Source organism: Salvelinus namaycush, chromosome 25 (assembly GCF_016432855.1).
Source record: "Salvelinus namaycush isolate Seneca chromosome 25, SaNama_1.0, whole genome shotgun sequence".
Taxonomy (NCBI): Eukaryota; Metazoa; Chordata; class Actinopteri; order Salmoniformes; family Salmonidae; genus Salvelinus; species Salvelinus namaycush.
In genome coordinates this window covers 4,974,937-4,996,245 of record NC_052331.1, presented here as the reverse complement: position 1 = coordinate 4,996,245, position 21,309 = coordinate 4,974,937, and the positions used below count along the sequence as shown (strand labels likewise).

General features: G+C 44.5%; 1 pseudogene; it reads right to left on the bottom strand.

Annotated features, from left to right (window-relative positions):
- Positions 1 to 1,333: 1,333 nt before the first annotated feature.
- The window catches only part of LOC120020555, a 40,069-nt pseudogene continuing 20,093 nt past the window's right edge, over positions 1,334 to 21,309 (bottom strand).

Below are 21,309 nucleotides of genomic sequence, written 5' to 3'. Positions count from 1 at the left end.
CCATGCATACTTATATGGGAAGCGTTTCACGCTGGTTTATGGATCACCAGCTGTTGCTTTCCATTTTGAGTCCGGCAATGACAGGTTACAGCGGTACGCCTTGTTCCTTGGACAGGAAGTGATGGTGCGATACTACAGAAAGGGAGGTAAAAGGACAAGAGGGACCGTTCACGCACAAACGGGACACAGAACTTACCAGGTTCAAGTGAGCCCAGACACAATGTGGCGGCGTCATATTAACCAAATGCATTCCATGGAAAACAGCACAACAATCGAGAGAGAACAGGCACAGAGAGCTCCTGAGAGTGACACACAGGGAACTGTAGAGGACGGTGGGGCAGTAAAGAGACCCCAGGCTGAAAGAAGGGAATGTGTGGATGAATGTGCTGCTATAGCAGAAGCTATAATCGAGCTAGCACACACTGAGGATGTGCAGGAACCTCCAGACAATCCAAGGCGCCACCAGACAGGCTGGACTTATAAACAAACAAACCAAAAACCAAGACTGTTCACGTTCAAATCAAAGATGCTAAATAACTACAGCAAGTTCTGGGACATGTTTCAGTTGTGGTTTGGTAAAAGTAACTCTGATTGTATAAGGGAAGGGGTGTTATGTCCTGATGTCCCATTTAAGAACGGAGCACCCTTGGTCATGCACAGTGTTGTTCTATGTTATTCTTGTACTAACTAGCTAGAGTAAATGTGAAGCTCCAGTTCACATACTTGTATTCAGACTCTTTCTTATTATATCCATTAGCAATAGTCCCTGACGTTTCTCATGCTCTGTCTCTTGTCTCTCTGCAGCAGACATAATGCGCAATATCGGAGCATCAAATCACAATATCGAATCACAATGCATATAGAATCGTGAGAACCGCAATGCATATTGTATAGGCACCTAAGTATCGTTATAATCGTTTATTGTGAGGTCCCTGTATGGCGTATATCTCGATCAAGCAAATTCAACATTGTTTTACAGAGGATTAAAATATATAGCAGCATTTTCTGATTCAATGGAGGACAGGACATTTCACAATTCCATCAAAATAAAGTTCAACAAAATACCCAGTTTTTCTTCTCCTTTTCCCAACGTGCTTTCACACGCTGTAAACATTGTAAACGTGCAAATATTCTGTACTGCTAGTGAACCATTGTCAACTCTCGTCACGCCAGGCACGCACGTGTGTGTGTCCAAATAGACTGCTACTCTCTACGACTTTAAAAGACGAGAGAACTTGGGGTGTGTGTCCGTGGTTAATCGACAGAGGGACATGGAGTCAGAAACACAGGTCCATACTATATGCACACAGTTTCCGTCTGTCCAGCCTATGCCTCAGAAGGTGTTTTTGATCTTGGAGGCGACCTGTGTGAGGATCTCTCCTATCTTCTTCAGCCAGTGGAGGACATGTTTGGACTCAGCACACCACAGCTCCCGGTGACGCGGCTCAGTGTTCTCACAGTGCATACGTACTTCCTCCTGCTGCTCCTACAGGGTACAGAGAGAGAGAGAGTAGAGGTGAGACACGCAAGAACACAGAGCCCGCCAAACACATGCAATTAAACTCAGCACATGCAAGCTCATTCTCATTTTCACACACACACACGCACACTCACACACACACACACATATACACACATATACACCACCCCTGTGCCGTGTTGCATCTCAAACGTGTAGAAGAGGGCCCAGGCGTCTCCCAGGTCTGGCTCAATCTTCACTGTCCTCAGGAACCACTCTGGCCTTAGTAAGCTTACGCTCGCTCCAGAACAGCCCACACACACACATGTGCTGTTTACTAATCACATTTTGACTAAGATGTTGAGAGAGAAGAGATAGTGTTGTTCTGGTAGAGTGAAAGCAAGGAAGAAGGAGGGAGCTGGGAATAGTAAGGATCAGGGTTGGGGTCAATTCCATTTCCATTCCGGTCAATTCAGTTCCAATTCAAATTCTATTCAATGCTTCTCAATTAGGAAAATGTGGAATTACTTTCTGAATTGACTGGAATTTAACTTCTTATGGCTGGGGGCAGTATTGAGTAGCTTGGATGAATATGGTGTCCAGAGGTGCCCAGAGTAAATTGTCTGCTCCTCAGTCCCAGTTGCTAAGATATGCATATTATTAGTCTATTTGGATATAAAACACTCTGAAGTTTCTAAAACTGTTTGAATGATGTTTGTGAGTGTAACAGAACTCATATGGCAGGCAAAAACCTGAGAAATAATCCAACCAGGAAGTGGGAAATCTGAGGTTGGTCGATTTTCAACGCAGCCCCTATTGAAGATACAGTGGTCATGTTGCACTTCCTACGGCTTCCACTAGATGTCAACCGTCTTTATAAACTTGTTTGAGGCTTCTACTGTAAAGGGGGGCTGAATGAGAGGGGAAAGAGTCAGAGGTCTGGCAGAGTGCCAGGAGCTGGCCAAGAGCATTCACATGAGAGGTAGCTCCCGTTCCATTTGCTTTTTCTGAAGACAAAGGAATTCTCCGGTTGGAACATTATTGAAGATTTATGTTAAAAACATCATAAAGATTGATTCTATACATCGTTTGACAAGTTTCTACGGACTGTAACGGAACTTTTTGACATTTCGTCTGCAACTAGTGAACGCGCTTTGTGAGTTTTAATTTGTTTACCAAACGCGCTAACAAAAGTAGCTATTTGGACATAAATGATGGACATTATCGAACAAATCAAACATTTATTGTGGAACTGGGGTGCCTGGGAGTGCATTCTGATGAAGATCATCAAAGGTAAGTGAATATTTATAATGTTATTTCTGACTTCTGTTGACTGCACAATATGGCTGATATATTTTTGTCTTGATTGGGCTCTGAGTGCCGACCTCAGATTATTGCATGGTTTGCTTTTTCCGTAGAGCTTTTTTGAAATCTGACACAGCGGTTGCATTAAGGAGAAGTGGATCTAAAATTCCATGTGAAACACTTGTATCTTTGATCAACGTTTATTATGAGTATTTCTGGAAATTGATGTGGCTCTCTGCAAAATCACCGGATGTTTTTGGAACTACTGAACATAACGCACCAATGTATACTGAGATTTTTGGATATAAATATGAATTTTACCGAACAAAACATACATGTATTGTGTAACATGAAGTCCTATGAGTGTCATCTGATGATCATCAAAGGTTAGTGATTCATTTTATCTCTATTTCTGCTTTTTGTGACTCCTCTCTTTGGCTGGAAAAATGGCTGTGTTTTTCTGTGATTTGGCGGTGACCTAACATAATCGTTTGTGGTGCTTTCGCTGTAAAGCCTTTTTGAAATCGGACACTGTGATGGGATTAACAACAAGATTACCTTTAAAATGGTATAAGATACTTGTATGTTTGAGGAATTTTAATTCTGAGATTTCTGTTGTTTGAATTTGGCGCCCTGCACTTTTACTGGCTGTTGTCATATCGATCCCGGCAATGGGATCGCAGCCATAAGAAGTTTTAAATGGAATTGATCCCAACCCTGGTAAGGATAAAGCAAGGAGGAGTTTGTACTACTGGAAGATAAGAGCAGAGAGGGGGGTGGAGTTTGACCTACTGAAGGAATGAAAGCAGAGAGAGGGAGAGTTTGATCTACTGAAGGAATGAAAGCAGAGAGAGGGAGATATTGTCCTACTGAAGGAATGAAAGCAGAGCGAGGGAGAGTTTGATCTTCTGAAGGAATGAAAGCAGAGAGAGGGAGAGTTTGTCCTACTGAAGGAATGAAAGCAGAGAGAGGGAGAGTTTGTCCTACTGAAGGAATGAAAGCAGAGAGAGGGAGAGTTTGTCCTACTGAAGGAATGAAAGCAGAGAGAGGGAGAGTTTGTCCTACTGAAGGAATGAAAGCAGAGAGAGGGAGAGTTTGTCCTACTGAAGGAATGTAAACAGAGAGAGGGAGAGTTTGACCTACTGAAGGAATGAAAGCAGAGAGAGGGAGAGTTTGAGCTACTGAAGGAATGAAAGCAGAGAGAGAGAGTTTGACCTACGGAAGGAATGAAAGCAGAGAGAGGGAGAGTTTGACCTACTGAAGGAATGAAAGCAGAGAGAGGGAGAGTTTGACCTACTGAAGGAATGAAAGCAGAGAGAGGGAGAGTTTGTCCTACTGAAGGAATGAAAGCAGAGAGAGGGAGAGTTTGAGCTACTGAAGGAATGAAAGCAGAGAGAGGGAGAGTTTGAGCTACTGAAGGAATGAAAGCAGAGAGAGAGAGTTTGACCTACTGAAGGAATGAAAGCAGAGAGAGGGAGAGTTTGTCCTTCTGAGATATGACACCCTTCCCCTTTTGTACTAAGTATAACAGTGAAAAGTAGAGCCAAGAGAAGGGGAGATTTTGAGAGAGAAAAATAATGTGTGTTGTTCTTGGCAACGTCGAGCAGGATGTGTTCACACTTCTTCAGAACATCAACACTCTTTGTCTTCCTCTGTGGCAGGGCCTCAAAAAACACTGCCTCAGCCCACAATACACCTACGAGAGAGAGAGAGAGAGAGAGAGAGAGAGAGAGAGAGAGAGAGAGAGAGAGAGAGAGAGAGAGAGAGAGAGAGAGAGAGAGAGAGAGAGAGAGAGAGAGAGAGAGAGAGAGAGAGAGAGAGAGAGAGAGAGAGAGAGAGAGAGAGAGAGAGAGAGAGAGAGAGAGAGAGAGAGAGAGAGAGAGAGAGAGAGAGAGAGAGAGAGAGAGAGAGAGAGAGAGAGAGAGAGAGAGAGAGAGAGAGAGAGAGAGAGAGAGAGAGAGAGAGAGAGAGAGAGAGAGATGTAAATACAATATGAATAACATACAAACAACTTCAACCTTTTGATATCTGACTAAACTAAACAGAGCAGAGTTAGAGTAAACACAAAGGAATTCTGTTGAAGTTATTGTTCATTATATTCCCTTTATTTACATAACTTTGCTATCCATAATTATTATTTTGGGTTTTCTGCTTACAAAGACTTACATGTTAAAAAAATACATTTCAAATTCTCAAACAGTGACCAAGGTCACTTGCATTAATACTGATTGATCGAGCAGACTCTCCATAACACACACTCTGCACTCCTGTAGGGCTTGAGCCATCAGTGTGTTGGCGATGTTCTTCAGCCATGCCCTGAACTCCAGTCTCACAGACTCCAACCTGACAACGCACACATAGTCTGCTTGAATGAGTATGTCTGTGGTTGCCATGGTGCCGTGAGGTCGCCTAAAGCTTAGTGATGAAAAAACAAAACAAATCGATACAGTTACATAGCGGGATCATTTTTTACAATATATCGTATAATGTTGACAATTTCGCAGTAACAATTTTGCGCTGGTTGGATGTACCTGCATAGCTTGTTCTCCATCTTTAAAAAAAAATAGGGAGCCAATTTGAGCCAACACTTATTTCCATGACAGATCCAAAATCATTTTCTAAGGACTCTCTATTGTCTCTCTGCGGCAGACATATGGTAGAGCAATATGTTTCCAACATCCAATCACAATACATGTAGAATCATGAAAATCCCAATACGTCACATCGGCACCTAAGTATCGTGATAATATCGCATCGTGAGGTCCCTGGCAATTACCAGCCCTAGAGCTCTGTAAATATTGTCCGTATTTAAGCAATACGGCTTGAGTATCCGGGAGGGGGCTGTTCTTAGGCCCGAGACGAAGCAAAGGACCGTGGAAACATTCCTTAATTAGGCCAGTAGAGGTGCGTGGGTAAAATCACTTGGGAAGCCGAGCTAGAATAAAAAAAAGTCATATTACAAGATATGTGTTATAATAATTGCGTTGTTTGCTCTATAACCTGTTAGTTCATATGCCTTTCGACTGTGATATACAGTACCAGTCAAAAGTTTGAGCACACCTACTCAATCCAGGCTTTTTCTTTATTATTACAATTGTCTACATTGTAGAATAATAGTGAAGACATCAAAACTATGAAATAACACATGTAGTAACCGAAAAAGTGTTAAATCAAAATATATTTTAGATTTGAGATTCTTCAAAGTGGCCACCCTTTGCCTTGACAGCTTTGCACACTCTTGGCATTCTCTCTCCTGGAGTGCATTTCGATTATCAGGTGTGCCTTTTTAAAAGTTAATTTGTGGAATTTATTTCCTTCTAAATGCATTTGAGCCAATCAGTTGTGTTGTGACAAGGTAAGGGTGGTATACAGAAGATAGCCCTATTTGGTAAAAGACCAAGTCCATATTATGGCAAGAACAGCTCAAATAGGCAAAAAGAAACAACAGTCCATCATTACTTTAAGACATAAAGATCAGTCAATACGGAAAATTTCAAGAACTTTGAAACTTTCTTCAAGTGCATTCGCAAAAACCATCACGCCCTATGATGAAACTGGCTCTCATGAGGAACAACAGAGGAAAGGATGATCCAGAGTTACCTCTGCTGCAGAGGATAAGTTCATTAGAGTTACCAGCCTCAGAAATTGCAGCCCAAATAAATGCTTCACAGAGTTCAAGTAACAGACATGCCTCAACATCAACTGTTCAGAGGAGACTGTGTGAATCAGGCCTTCATAGTCGAATTGCTGCAAAGAAACCACTACTAAAGGACACCAATAAGAAGAAGAGACTTGCTTGGGCCAAGAAACATGAGCAATGGACATTAGATCGGTGGAAATCTGTCCTTTGGTTCCAACCGCTGTGTCTTTGTGAGACGCAGAGTAGGTGAACAGATGATCTCTGCATGTGTGGTTCCCATAATGAAGCATGGAGGAGGAGGTGTGATGGTATGGGGGTGCTTTGCTGGTGACACTGTCAATTATTTGTTTAGAATTCAAGGCACACTTAACCAGCATGGGTACCACAGCATTCATCCCATCTGGTTTGCCCTTAGTGGGACTATCATTTGTTTTTCAACAGGACAATGACCCAACACACACCTCCAGTCTGTGTTAGGGCTATTTGACCAAGAAGGAGAGTGATGGAGTGCTGCATCAGATTACTTGGCCTCCACAATCACCTGACCTCAACCCAACTGAAATGGTTTGGGTTGAGTTTGGCGGCAGAGTGAAGGAAAAGCAGCCAACAAGTGCTCAGGATATGTGTGAACTCCTGCAAGACTGTTGGAAAAGCATTACAGTTTAATTTGGTTAAGAGAATGCCAAGAGTGTCCACTGCTGTCATCAAGGCAAAGGGTGGCTACTTTGAAGAATCTCAAATATATTATATATATTTTCGTCCATGGCTAATTTCGGAAAGGGCCAATTTTAGCCACCAGAGGACAAATACATTTACATTTAAGTCATTTAGCAGACGCTCTTATCCAGAGCGACTTACAAGTACATACATTCATACTTTTTTGTACTGGCCCCCCGTGGGAATCGAACCCACAACCCTGGCGTTGCAAGCGCCATGCTCTACCAACTGAGCTACACGGGACTACACGGGACTAAATACACAACGACATGCAACAATTCAAGTTGTTTCTGTCAATGATGTATTTCTCTGTGATAGGAGTGAAGCCAAATCCAAACTGGCTTCCCTTTACACTTTTTTGGGGTTCACCAGGACCATGCACAATTGAGCTCACTCAGTTTAGCGCAACGCTGATTGGCTATTATTTTATACTTTTTTTTAATCAAGGGAGGCCAAATGCTTGCTGGCTCCAATGCATTCAATGCTCCAGGCGACAACAATGTCATACTCTTTATGACCAGACCACATCAGATAGATGGCCTGCACATACAGAGACAGATGGGCGCTGTTTCGCTGGCTTGGATGCTTTCTTCGGTGAGATACACTGTATTTAGCCTCGTGCGAATTGAAGGACAATTATGACAACACAGAAAATGACATATTTTCATTATAACATTTATTTGAATGAGTAAAGTAGTTTTGTTTCATCCTTCCAGCAGACGATATAGTCCGGGCAAAAGCCAGTTGACAGTTCTCAGGTTCTGAAGTTGCAAGCCAAACAGGCTAGTCGTTAGTTCTATTGTGTTGTTTTTCACCTGGTTCTGTTCATTCTATAGTATTTGAAACATTGCTATGCTAAACAAATCATCGGTATGTAGCTAGCTATCAGAGGCAAAATGAAGACAAGAGACGAGACAAGAACTTTAATAAATAATGATTTAATAAATAATTTATACTTAACAAAAATATAAACACAACATGTAAAGTGTTAGACCCATTTTTCATACGCTGAAATAAAAGATCCCAGAAATTTTCCATACAAACAAAAAAGCTTATTTCTCACAATTGTTTGCATTCCCGTTAGTGAGCATTTATCATTTGCCAAGATAACCCATCCACCTGACAGGTGTGGCATACTGTATCAAGAAGCTGTTTAAACAAGGTGGGGACAATAAGAGGCCACTCTAAAATGTGCAGTTTTGCCACAGATGTCTCAAGTTTTGAGGGAGCATGCAATTGAAATGCTGACTGCGGGAATGTCCAACATAGCTGTTGCCAGAGAATTGAATGTTCATTTCTCTACCATAAGCCGCCTCCAACGTTATTTTAGAGAATTTGGCAGTACATCCAACCGGTCTCACAACTGCACAGTAGTGTAAAGTACTTCAATAGAAATACTTGAAAGTACTACTTAAGCGCTCCCAAGTGACACAGCAGTCTAAGGAGTATTTCTCCTGTCTTATCCGGTGTCCTGTGTGAATTTAAGTATGCTCTCTCTAATTCGCTCTCTCTCTCTCTAAATAAAGGGAATATAATGAACAATAACTTCAACAGAATTCCTTTGTGTTTACTCTAACTCTGCTCTGTTTAGTTTAGTCAGATATCAAAAGGTTGAAGTCTCTCTCTCTCTCTCTCTCTCTCTCTCTCTCTCTCTCTCTCTCTCTCTCTCTCTCTCTCTCTCTCTCTCTCTCTCTCTCTCTCTCTCTCTCTCTCTCTCTCTCTCTGTACAGTGAACTTCTTCCATGTTTACCTCTTTGTTTGTATTCTCCCTCTCTTCAGCTTTGTTTTTCCACTCAAACCACCAGCATCAAAGACAGATGTTTGAAGCTCTTTTGCTTGGCAAAGGGAGCACTCTGTGTACATGCACTCTTTCTCCAGGTTCTCACAGCACAAAGACTCAGTAAGGTTCTCAATGTTGTTGCCGCTGATCACTTTGTGATACTGCAGTTTGTCCGCCATGAAATGGAGGTTGGCGTGAGTTTTGCAGAGGCATGTGTCCCTATCCTGGACTGTTGGAATGACAACCCAAAAAGGATGTATTTTACAGAATTCATAGAAGGACATTTTCATCTGAGAATATTCCCTCTAACTTCTGATAAAGTTTCTGAATTTGCCATTCAAGAACAGTTTCTGCTTTTTCTTCTTGTTTCTCATTAGGGTGTCCTTTTTCCATGTTGTTGCTCTACTGTTGTCATCACGTTCATAGAATCTAGTGATTTTCTCTTCTGTGGCAGTGCTAATTCGGTTAAACTGCTTTTACCTGGAGTATTGAATACTTGTTGGCCTGTTTTCATTTGACCTCATTGGTATTGCTGAACATCCAAATTCTTTGTTTGCCCCTTTGACCAGGCCATACTTATTCAGGATGTTGCCTCTGAGCATTTTTGAAGCCACTTGTTTGTCCTTGGCACTGCACATTTTTTTTTATACTTTTGCTTTAACTCTACAATGATGGCATTTTGAAACAATAAAATCCTTCTCAAGTTCTTCGGAGTTCCCTTCATTTGCTGTTTTGTCTTTGAGGAATCTCGTCTCTCCATTTTCTTAATCAGTCGATCATACCTTTTTTTTTTGTATTTCTCAGCTTTCCGCAAAGCATTATCAAGTTTGACATTTTTCATGCAAAGATCTCTGTATGTTTTGAGTGACCGCTTCCAACCTTTTTCCTTCCAGCAAGTATTCGATTTCTCATTCCTGTTGCAGACGATGAGGAAGGGGTATCAGGGTGTGCATCAGGGGCAGGTAAGTTAGGGGCAGGTATGTTGGCCTCATGATCTGGCTGCAAGTCATCTGGTGACTGAGGTGATGTGTTGCCTGATATGTAGGTCTCCATTGCAACTGTTCTCTTTAAAGTCTGTCTTCTATTCCGTTGGCTACACTTCCATTCCCTTCTCTTGTTTCTTTGTTCTCGCTTTGTAAGCTCGGAGATAGATTTCACTTCTCCCTTCTCTTTTTTCGTCCAGTATCTCGCCCTGATTTTCCTGGTTTTTCAGACTTTAGAAGCAGGAAATTACGCTTATACAGTTTTTGGAGAAAAATGACAGACTGCTTAGCATGCTTTGGCTAGTATTACAGCTGGCATATAGTTTACACTTAAATACATAAAATATATACACTGTTTGGAAATGACTAACAATAAAAAATATTCACTACACAAGCAATATTTACCTCGACATTTCTTCAATTTATGGACATCACAACTGCAGCCACGTGCTTCAGTGTCACAATATGTTTCCATGGTAACTAAGTTAACATTTCCTAGAAAAAAATATATTACTGAGGAATTTGTCCTCAGAGGTGGAAATGACACCACTACCAAAGGACAGGTTCATATTTTCTGTAAAAAAAAACAATGAAGGGCATACTCACAAGAAATATTGAATTGGCTTTTTCTCTAGTAGACAATATTATATCATGTGTAGTTATTAATGTTTCTCATAGAAAAACATAGTAGAAGCTCAAAAGTCTGTGTCACGTACGTCGTAGAGAGGAGACCAAGGCGCAGCGTGATTTGAATACATACTTCTTTTAATAAAGAAATATACTGAACAAACGAAAATACAAAACAACAACACGAACGTGACCACCATAAACAATGAGTGCAGACATGAAGCATCACAAAGACAATAACCCACAAACCAAACTGGAAAATGGCAACCTAAATACCAATCAGAGACAACGATAACCAACTGCCTCTGATTGGGAGGCAGTTAGGTCACACCCTGACCTAACCAAAATAATAAAGAAAACAAAGAATACTAAGGTTAGGGCGTGACAGTACCCCCCCCCCCCCTCAAAGGTGCGGACTACGGCCGCAACAACCTGACTCTAAAGGGGAGGGTCCAGTCTGGGTCAGGGAAAACGGCAAAACATTAATTATCAAAACCAACGGCATCCATAAATACAAAATATGGGTACAAAACCCGTCGTGCACCAGTCAAAATGTGCACAAGCACTTACAACAAACAATTTCACACACAGACATGGGGGAGCAGAGGGTGAAATACACGACAAGTAATGAGGCAAATGTAAACCAGGTGTGTGGGAAAACAAGACAAAACAAATGGAAAATGAAAGGTGGATCGGCGATGGCTAAAAGACCGGTGACGTCGACCGCCGAACGCCGCCCGAACAAGGAGAGGAACGGAAGTCGTGACACATAGCCAGTAAGGTGACATAGCCTCCATCTCTGTTTGAGCTGTGTGTTTGAGTAGGCTGAACTAGCTAGCTGCATTTACTAGCTAAGTAAGTGAAAGTGAAAGTGAAAAAAAGAAGAAATATAGCCATCTCTCTCTTGGTTCTCCTTAATTTTTGAAGAAATTAATTTGTTCAAAACTGTTCAACTATTGTCTTTCTCTCACCGCATTTTACGAACTGTAGTGCTAGCTAGCTGTAGCTTATGCTTTCAGTACTAGATTCATTCTCTGATCCTTTGATTGGGTGGACAACATGTCAGTTCATGCTGCAAGAGCTCTGATAGGTTGAAGGACGTCCTCCGGAAGTTGTCATAATTACTGTGTAAGTCTATGGAAGGGGGTGAGAGCCATGAGCCTCCTAGGTTTTGTATTGAAGTCAATGTACCCAGAGGTGGACGGAAGCTTGCTGTCCTCCAGTTACAACATGGTGTTACCCCAGAGAGAGCTGTTGAGCCTGCCATAGACCTTCATTGCATAACAGTGTGTTTTAATCAAGTATTTATTGACATGAATATATTTAGTATAATTTTATCTAAAAATGATAACTTTATTGATGTTCCACAAAAAAAATGTAATTGTCCTCCCCTTCCTCTGAGGATCCTCCACTGCCATCAACCCTCCCTGGTAGTTGGCCTCCCTGGCCTTCTCTCCCCCTTTCACCCCACTCCTCTCCCCCTGGTTGTAGGCCTCCCTAGCCTTCTCTCCCCCTCCTCTCCCCCTGGTTGTAGGCCTCCCTGGCCTTCTCTCCACCTCCTCTCCCCCTGGTTGTAGACCTCCCTAGCCTTCTCTCCCCTCCTCTCCCCCTGGTTGTAGGCCTCCCTAGCCTTCTCTCTCCCTCCTCTCTCCCTGGTTGTAGGCCTCCCTAGCCTTCTCTCTCCCTCCTCTCTCCCTGGTTGTAGGCCTCCCTAGCCTTCTCTCCCCTTGGTTGTAGGCCTCCCTAGCCTTCTCTCTCCCTCCTCTCCCCCTGGTTGTAGGCCTCCCTAGCCTTCTCTCCCCTCCTCTCCCCCTGGTTGTAGGCCTCCCTAGCCTTCTCTCTCCCTCCTCTCTCCCTGGTTGTAGGCCTCCCTAGCCTTCTCTCTCCCTCCTCTCTCCCTGGTTGTAGGCCTCCCTAGCCTTCTCTCCCCTTGGTTGTAGGCCTCCCTAGCCTTCTCTCCACCTGGTTGTAGGCCTCTCTGGCCTTCTCTCCCCCTCCTCTCCCCCTGGTTGTAGGCCTCTCTGGCCTCTCCCCCTCCTCTCCCCCTGGTTGTAGGCCTCTCTGGCCTTCTCGTTGTGCTCAGACTGCTCCTCCTTAGTGTTTCAGAGCCTCGGTATATGCTTTGATGTTCCCCTAAATGCATGCAAAGAAATAACAACAAACAAAAGTAGGCAGTGTAAAGACAACCATTCTTAAAAAGTAATAAATGTCATGTTTCAAAGTTGCAAGTGCTAACATCCTCAGGCATAGCCTCAGTCCTTGACAGTTTCTGCTGACTACAGCAGTGAATCTCGTTTTTTCTTGCCAAACAAGGGCATTGATCGATTTCCTGGTAACAGACAGCACTATGGTGGTTTCCCATCTAGTTGTGAATCTAGCAAGCCTGGGCATGGATGTATGGAGAAGACTGCTACTGTATAACGCCCCATTAACTTTAAATAATACTTCCTCCCAAAACAAGAGTCTATCTGAGGTCAGGTCCATCTCCATCTCGCCCTTACCAATTCCTGCGGTTCTGCCTGACTAAGAGGCAACCCCTACACACCTAACACAGCCACCAGCTTCCAGATTGAAATGGACCTTTTATAGTAAATGACTGAGGAAACTGTGTACGCGGATATAGACCTACTGTATATTATGTATATCTCCCAGGGGGCCATTCTGACAAGCCAAAATATCCCCTTGGGGCTCTCAATCTCTTCTTTAACCCCCCCCCCCCCCCCCACTGATGTTGTGCAAACTAAGATGGATGACTATAGGACTCGCTCTGATTAACCTTGCTGCGTCAATAGTGGGAATCTTGGCTAAGGCTAACAGTTAAAGGTTATAGCTACATACAGTGGAGCAGCAGGATATTGCCCCCCCCCCCCACCCCCCCCCCACCACTCAACTCAAATCCCTGTCATCTCTCACACATGTGAATATGCACACACACCGTCTTATATATCCTCCTTCATACACCCACCCACATCCACCCACACTCACCCTGGAAGTAGGAGCACTGCTACAGACTTGGCCAGTAGCCGACGCGCTCAGACTCCAGCTTCACACACCCACCCACATCCACCCACACTCACCCTGGAAGTAGGAGCACTGCTACAGACTTGGCCAGTAGCCGACGCGCTCAGACTCCAGCTTCACACACCCACCCACATCCACCCACACTCACCCTGGAAGTAGGAGCACTGCTACAGACTTGGCCAGTAGCCGACGGGCTCAGACTCCAGCTTCACACACCCACCCACATCCACCCACACTCACCCTGGAAGTAGGAACACTGCTACAGCCTTGGCCAGTAGCCGACGCGCTCAGACTCCAGCTTCACACACCCAACCATATCTCCTCACTGTTAGGGTTAGCCTGGACACAAAGGGAGAAAGGTATTTTTCTTGTACCAAATCTTGGTTTGCACTTTGCTGTGTACCCTATTGTCAAGACAGAAAGATAACATTGGAATAAGCATGTTTACTCAAGCTAGCGAGCTCATTGTTCCTCTCTCACCTGGAAGGCCCGAGCCAGAATGCTGCAAGCAGCAGGCATGTTCTCAGCCAGCCACTTGGACTTGGCCCCCATTAGCCACAGGACGTCAGCTTTGGGACAGTGAGCCACCACCCTCTGCAGCAGCGCCTCCAGAGACTCCCTGGGATGGGGGGGGGTAACAAGGAGGGAGGAGAAGTAAGAGGGTGAGGTATGGAGAGATAGAAAGGAGGTGACATGACAGGGAGAAGCGGGAGTTAGAGGGAGATGTGGGGAAAGATAGAGGGAGGAGTGCAGAAAGGGGAAGAGTGAGAGATTTAATAAGTAATTGAGAGAGTATGAGAGGAAAGAGAGGCTTTGAAAAAGTGATTGATCACAACTAACCAAATGGGATCATTAAGAGGGTGCATATAATCACTATTATACATTAAGACAAGGCGGACTCCTAGATAAGCGAGCAATCAAATGAATTGGCTTGTATTGAGTCACCTGCCAATGAAAAATTGCCACAGTGAAGATATCCACTCTGAAATATTCTAGTTTACAATGCATGTAGTAATCAATAGGCAAAGTCATTTGATTCAACTTAGTCTGCTTTCAACACACACACACACCCACCTGGTGCCGTGGTTCTTTTCGAAGTAAGATGACCAGAGCCACACACTCATTTTTTCTGAGGAACATCTGCAGGGCGTGGGCATAGATGGCACGGGCACACTCCAGTACCCATGGGACACACACTGAAACACAACAACAGTCACGTTACACACTCCACTACTACACACACCAACACGCCGTGGGAGACACTGAAATAAAAACGAATTACAGATAATGTATCAAACTGTGGATATACCATATGTTCCTAATGTCATCTGAGTATTGGGCATTTGGTATATTTGGGCCTGGGGAAGTGAGAGGTTACAGGTCATCAATCTTACACTCTCTGCGTCCTCCATCCAGGTGTGTTTACAGCTCTCCTCCTCGATGCCGATACCAATTATCGCCCGGATCACCGCCTGGCACATTGCAATGCTGCCTGCCTTGTCACACTCTTCCACATACTGGAGACGAGGAGGGAGGGGGCAGAAAGAGGGAGAGAGTGTTAAAGGAGGTACAGAGTGGGGTGAGGAGGGGAGGGGAAAATGAAAAGACATGAGGGAGGGGAGGGAGAAACATTTTAAACGGATGGGGGCATTGAAAGGAAGGTCAGGAAGGAGGGGGAGTTGAGAGGAACATAGAGAGAAGGAGCAGAAGGACGATTTATTTCCCTCTTCTCTCAGTCCTCCTTTCCTTCTATCGATAGTCCAAGCTCAAAAGCAGACAATGAGATCTCAGTCTCACTGCAGAATTAGACGTTTTTCCACCTTTCTCCAGACGTCTAATTTCGAAGTTGCTCCAAACGACATATTTCGAAGTTACAAAAAACAAGTGCCTATTACTGGGATTGAAAACACAAACCCTCGGAGCCTGCGCCCATCAGCCACCCCCGAGCAAAACCCAAGAATACATTACTTGATGGTAATAGTGCTCACTGTTGAGCCTAGTGAAGGAGAGAGAGAACTTGTGACCTGTGCCTCGGACAGTCAGGCAGGCCAGTGGAATGGTGGAGCCACTTGAGTGAAGAGGCCTATAAAACAACAGAATGGATAAAATGGAAACATCATGTCACCATCCTCTTACAAAACACAAGCAATAAATAATCTTACATTTATGGGCGGGTAGACGTTTAAATAAGCTGTGCTGTGGGGAAAATTATGTCATGACCTTTTCTCTTTTGAGATGGATCAAGCCAGTGTTTGATCTTGCTCTCCAGTGCCAACTCCCTGTGCTTCATATTTCCCCCTGTGCACTCCAATAAACTGTAACTCCCATCCCTGTGCCAGAGAACAGTAGATGGCCACTGTACGTCCACTTTACTTCCGAGCCATGAAAAGCCAGAGGGAAAAGAATAATACATTTTTAAAAAAGGAAAGGAATTAGAGAGATAATTGCGGTCAAAGGCCTAGTTGCGAAACAGGGCGATTTGCACTGAAGTGCACAGAGATCAGTAAGACATCAGTCACTGACCTGCACACAAACACTGTGCGGTGTTTAAGTGCAGTCCGTTGCTGCTTTTCATGTGCTGCAGGGATGAAATAAGATAGAGGAAACAGTTGTGCCATATTACTCTGGCATGCCAGCACCTCTGAAGAGAGGGAGTGGCCGTAGTATCCTTTTACAGAGTGGAGTCAAGGGCAACACAGAACACAACACAGAACACATTTGGGTAAAAGGTGAAGAGAATTAGACTGAATTCGAGGTTTTGAAAATGCCGGGTTGCAGCAGAAAGCTTTTGGATTATGGCTGCTCAAGACTGTTTGGTTTATTCAGTGGGTCACAGGAAAATACCAAGAGATGGAAGTGGGTCACACAGAACTCTGGAGCACACCTGTGTTTCCTGCTCTAGATTCTCACCACTATACACACACTCCCTCCCTCTCGTACCTGTATCCACTGTTCTCTGTTGATCTCGACCCCGTTGGCCCTGAGTGATGTGATGGCTCTGTCGATGATCTTCTCCGCCATTTGAGTGTTCCATTTGGCCTCCTCCAACTTGGCGGCAGTGATCCATATGTGACAGTCCATAGGGATGTTTATCCTGGGCCTTGTTCACGACACGTCTAGCGTTCTCATGCATTCCAACCGCGCCAGCCGCAGCTCCACAGCAGTCTTCCACAGATGCACAGACTTAGATACATCCTCCAGAGCTGTTACACACACACGTACTGTGTACCGTGTGTATCCTGTGCCAAACAGGCAGGCCAGTGGCATGCAAGAGCCACTTGAGTGAAGAGGCCTATAAAATAAAACTACAGAGTGATCTATATGGATACACCATGTCCCCGGTCTTCTTACAAAACACGACCAGGGCTCCTCTACCATTTAAAGACGGATCTCTTCAATAATATCTGATTTATGATTTATGATATGACCTTCTCTCTTTTAAGCTGGATCAAGTCAGTGTTCATTTCAGCTCTGCAGTGCCTACTCCCTGTACTTCCCTTGACACACATCACTGCAAAAACACTTTATTTCGTAATGTAATCATGGCAATTGCCGTGATAATATCAACACATTGCCTAATAGTCTGGAGAGGCACACTGTGATGGAGAAATACAGAAGTCTTTTTTCTTTCTTTGGTGAAACACAGTCAGACAGACAGAGGGCAGCCCAGACATGTAGGCTGCTAACACTTTCATAGTATGCACAACATCCGTCTCTGTCACAGAGGAATGCTGCTGGGAACGGCACTGATTGTGTGTGTAATGGATCAGGGCTTGCATGGCACTGACACCATGACGGGGTGTAAATAGGGGGTGCGTCATACACTACAAGTGTCATTTGGGATAACATTTACATTTACATTTAAGTCATTTAGCAGACGCTCTTATCCAGAGCGACTTACAAATTGGTGCATTCACCTTATGATATCCAGTGGAACAACCACTTTACAATAGTGCATCTAAATCTTTTAAGGGGGGGGGGGTTAGAAGGATTACTTTATCCTATCCTAGGTATTCCTTAAAGAGGTGGGGTTTCAGGTGTCTCCGGAAGGTGGTGATTGACTCCGCTGACCTGGCGTCGTGAGGGAGTTTGTTCCACCATTGGGGTGCCAGAGCAGCGAACAGTTTTGACTGGGCTGAGCGGGAACTGTACTTCCTCAGAGGTAGGGAGGCAAGCAGGCCAGAGGTGGATGAACGCAGTGCCCTTGTTTGGGTGTAGGGCCTGATCAGAGCCTGAAGGTACGGAGGTGCCGTTCCCCTCACAGCTCCGTAGGCAAGCACCATGGTCTTGTAGCGGATGCGAGCTTCAACTGGAAGCCAGTGGAGAGAGCGGAGGAGCGGGGTGACGTGAGAGAACTTGGGAAGGTTGAACACCAGACGGGCTGCGGCGTTCTGGATGAGTTGTAGGGGTTTAATGGCACAGGCAGGGAGCCCAGCCAACAGCGAGTTGCAGTAATCCAGACGGGAGATGACAAGTGCCTGGATTAGGACCTGCGCCGCTTCCTGTGTGAGGCAGGGTCGTACTCTGCGAATGTTGTAGAGCATGAACCTACAGGAACGGGCCACCGCCTTGATGTTAGTTGAGAACGACAGGGTGTTGTCCAGGATCACGCCAAGGTTCTTAGCGCTCTGGGAGGAGGACACAATGGAGTTGTGAAACTAATTGAACTGGAGCGATGGCTTGTTGAACTATTCATTTCCCTCTTCTCTCAGTCTTCCTTTCCTTCTATCGATAGTCCAAGCTCGACAGCGGACAATAAGCTGTCAGTCTCACTGCAGAATTAGACGCTTTTCCACCTTTCTCCAAACGTCATATTTCGAAGTTACAAAATCAAGTGCCTATTACTGGGATTGAACGCACAATTCCTCGGAGCCGGAGCTCATGGCTTACGCCCATCAGCCATCCCCATCCACAACGCCCAAGCAAAACCCCAAAATACAGTACTTGATGGTAATAGTGCTCACTGTTGACCCTAGTGGCGACGTCCTGTATTTAGGCACACATCCCTCATGAGCTCCAGAAGTTTACGGTCGTAAAGGTATTCATTCAGAATGGGTTAAGTTCAGGGTTAAGAGATTCTCTGGTACTTTTGTATACTTTTTAGCCAGTAGTTCTGAAAGTAGTGCTCACGAGTCAAAAGTGGTCCCTGAAAATGGCATGTTGGTCCCTGAAAATGGCATGTGCATCACGTCATTGTTCTCTTGCTCTGCTGTGTGTTCATCTAGCTAGCGGTCACTCAAATGGCGAGGGGCTGAAGCTCATTGGCTGAAACTCTTAATTGCACATGGAGAAAAATGTAGGGAAAATAGCAGCACGCAGCTTCCAGAAAACAGTCACTTTCAAACTAGGGATTTCGTGGCTAATTGAGGTAAGACAGAAATTCTGCTCATATATTATGCATGTGTGAACTACACATTGACACATCCCGCCCAAAGCTGGAGGTTTGAAAAAGACTTACTAGCTGCCGAAGTTCCAGGCGACTTAAATCCTGTCTTTAATGATTAAGGTCTTTCGATGGGGTTCAAACAGAAACACAGCTTCATGGTTTAAGTTGAGCTATTTATTAAGACTCGCCTTGATAACTCAGTGGTCTAAGAAGCAGGCTCCTGCTCCACAGACCATTGGTTCAATCTGGGCACTCATTTTGAGATGTTTTTTTATTGTTGTCTCTAGTGGATGGTTTTCAATGCTAAAATTTGACTTGAATCTGGAGTGATCTCTCTGGACAGGTGTGAGAAACTGGTTTGCATCATTGTAGCTTTGACAGGGCACAGAGAGTCACTCGCCCTTCCCGAGGACATGTTTCTTGGCCCTGACATCGGTCTCCAGCACAGCAGCTCTGATGTAGATGCGTACAGACGTGGGGGAGGTGACACAACGCCTAGGCCACCACGGCCTTGGCTGTGTCCCCTAGCTCCAGCCTGGCAGACTCCAGCCACAAATCCTCACTCCGGGGACAAAACACACACATTAATCTCACACACACAGCCTGGACCACCACTGCCTTGGTTGAGTCAAGTCAGGTTTCTTTGTCATATGCACATGATACACATGGTATACATTACAATTAAATGCTTACTTAGAGGTTCACGCTTGACAATGCTGCTGAGTCACCTGGCTGTAGCCTAGCAGTCACATCAATTATTGTCAACGCCAACGAGGTAAAGCAGTTTGAGGTACAGTATATCATAAGTCTGTAGTACTGTGCAGATTCCAGACAGCCAGAGAGGCCTAGACCGATAATCTAATGCAGGGCAGTCAGGCCATCCCACCCCTAATGTCTGTAGATCTAACCAGACCAGCACTGACACTGACTGGTGGGGAAACTGAAGGCCTCATTTAACCTCATACACCAAAATATACAGATACACACCATGGGAAGACAGAAGTGTATTTCAAAAAGCTACTATACATTGTGTGTGTGTGCATGTTACCTTGGGACACGGCGCCCCCTTCATGATGAGGTTCCTGGTTCGTCTGTAGTTTACCAGTCACCTCCTCTAGCCTGGCCAAGGTGATCCAGGTGGGGGGGGGGGGGGGGGGTTCTGTTACGAGAATTATGTTCTCAATGTTCATAAACCCAGTTCAATGAACTACTCAGCCTGAAACCCAGGATTTGTAAGAAACTGGTTGAAATGAATCAGACGGAGGCCCCAGCTACGATACTCAAAATGTTTATTTACGAGAGCGCTGGTTAGTTGTACAAAACCGTTCATTTTATACTGGCTTCTCACGCACATACTCTTGCACACAAACAGAATTCATACGCACATACATTTGCACACAAACAGTAGGTATCCTACGCACACACTGTCCTGCTACCCAGCCGACAAAGATTAGGGGAGTCCGTGAGAATCACTCCCCGTCCTCCCTCAAGATAGGGAGACCCTGGGAAGTACTCTCAGTGGCCCCCCAGCCAAGGTCGGCACCGAATCTTGCTCAGACAGTCTGTTTTTAAGATACTATAATAGACATTGTTCCAGTTATATTGTTTTACCCTAATTCTGACTAAAACTACACACCTCATTAATTATACTTTTACTGACTAAACCTAAACAAACCCATCAGATAATAAATGTATGATTCTAATCAATTTCATACAGTTATAAGGTTTCAGAGTGGGAATAATTTCATCATTATCTTTCAACATTTAAATGACTTTAACAGCTTCTTCATGTCAATACACAGACACACACAAACACACACAAAAAGACAGTCAACAATACAGCCAGAGATACAGATACGCATGTGTGTGTGCTTATTCTCCGGGGCTACTCACCTGATGTCTCCTCCGTGTGTGGGGATCATAGAGTTGAGGTCAGTGAGGTAACCTTTAGGATCCACCACCGTCTGTCCACTCACTGAGTCAGACACCTGAGAGGGGAGAGATGGAGGAGAGACGATCAGAACAAATACACATACCAGGAAAAGTGGTACTGGCATAACATGCTTACTGGAAACTTTTGATACCATCTGATAGCATTTGATAGCAGCTGACCAGTTCCTACCATAGCATATAGGTTGGTGCATAACAGTCAAACTAGACACAAGCTTTTAAGTCAGTAGGTCTAAGTGGTGTGTTACCTGGCTGAATCTCATGTCCATCAGCGTGTTTCTGGCCAATCTTCCTCATGTCCAGCTCTCCTGTCCCAGGGGTCATCAGGCTAGGGGTATGGGCTTTCCAGACCACCTGGGAGATTCAACTGGAAACAGGGAAGAAGCTGAACAAATAAGTTGATAGATAAAAAACTATAGGCATGACTTTTTGGTATGGGGT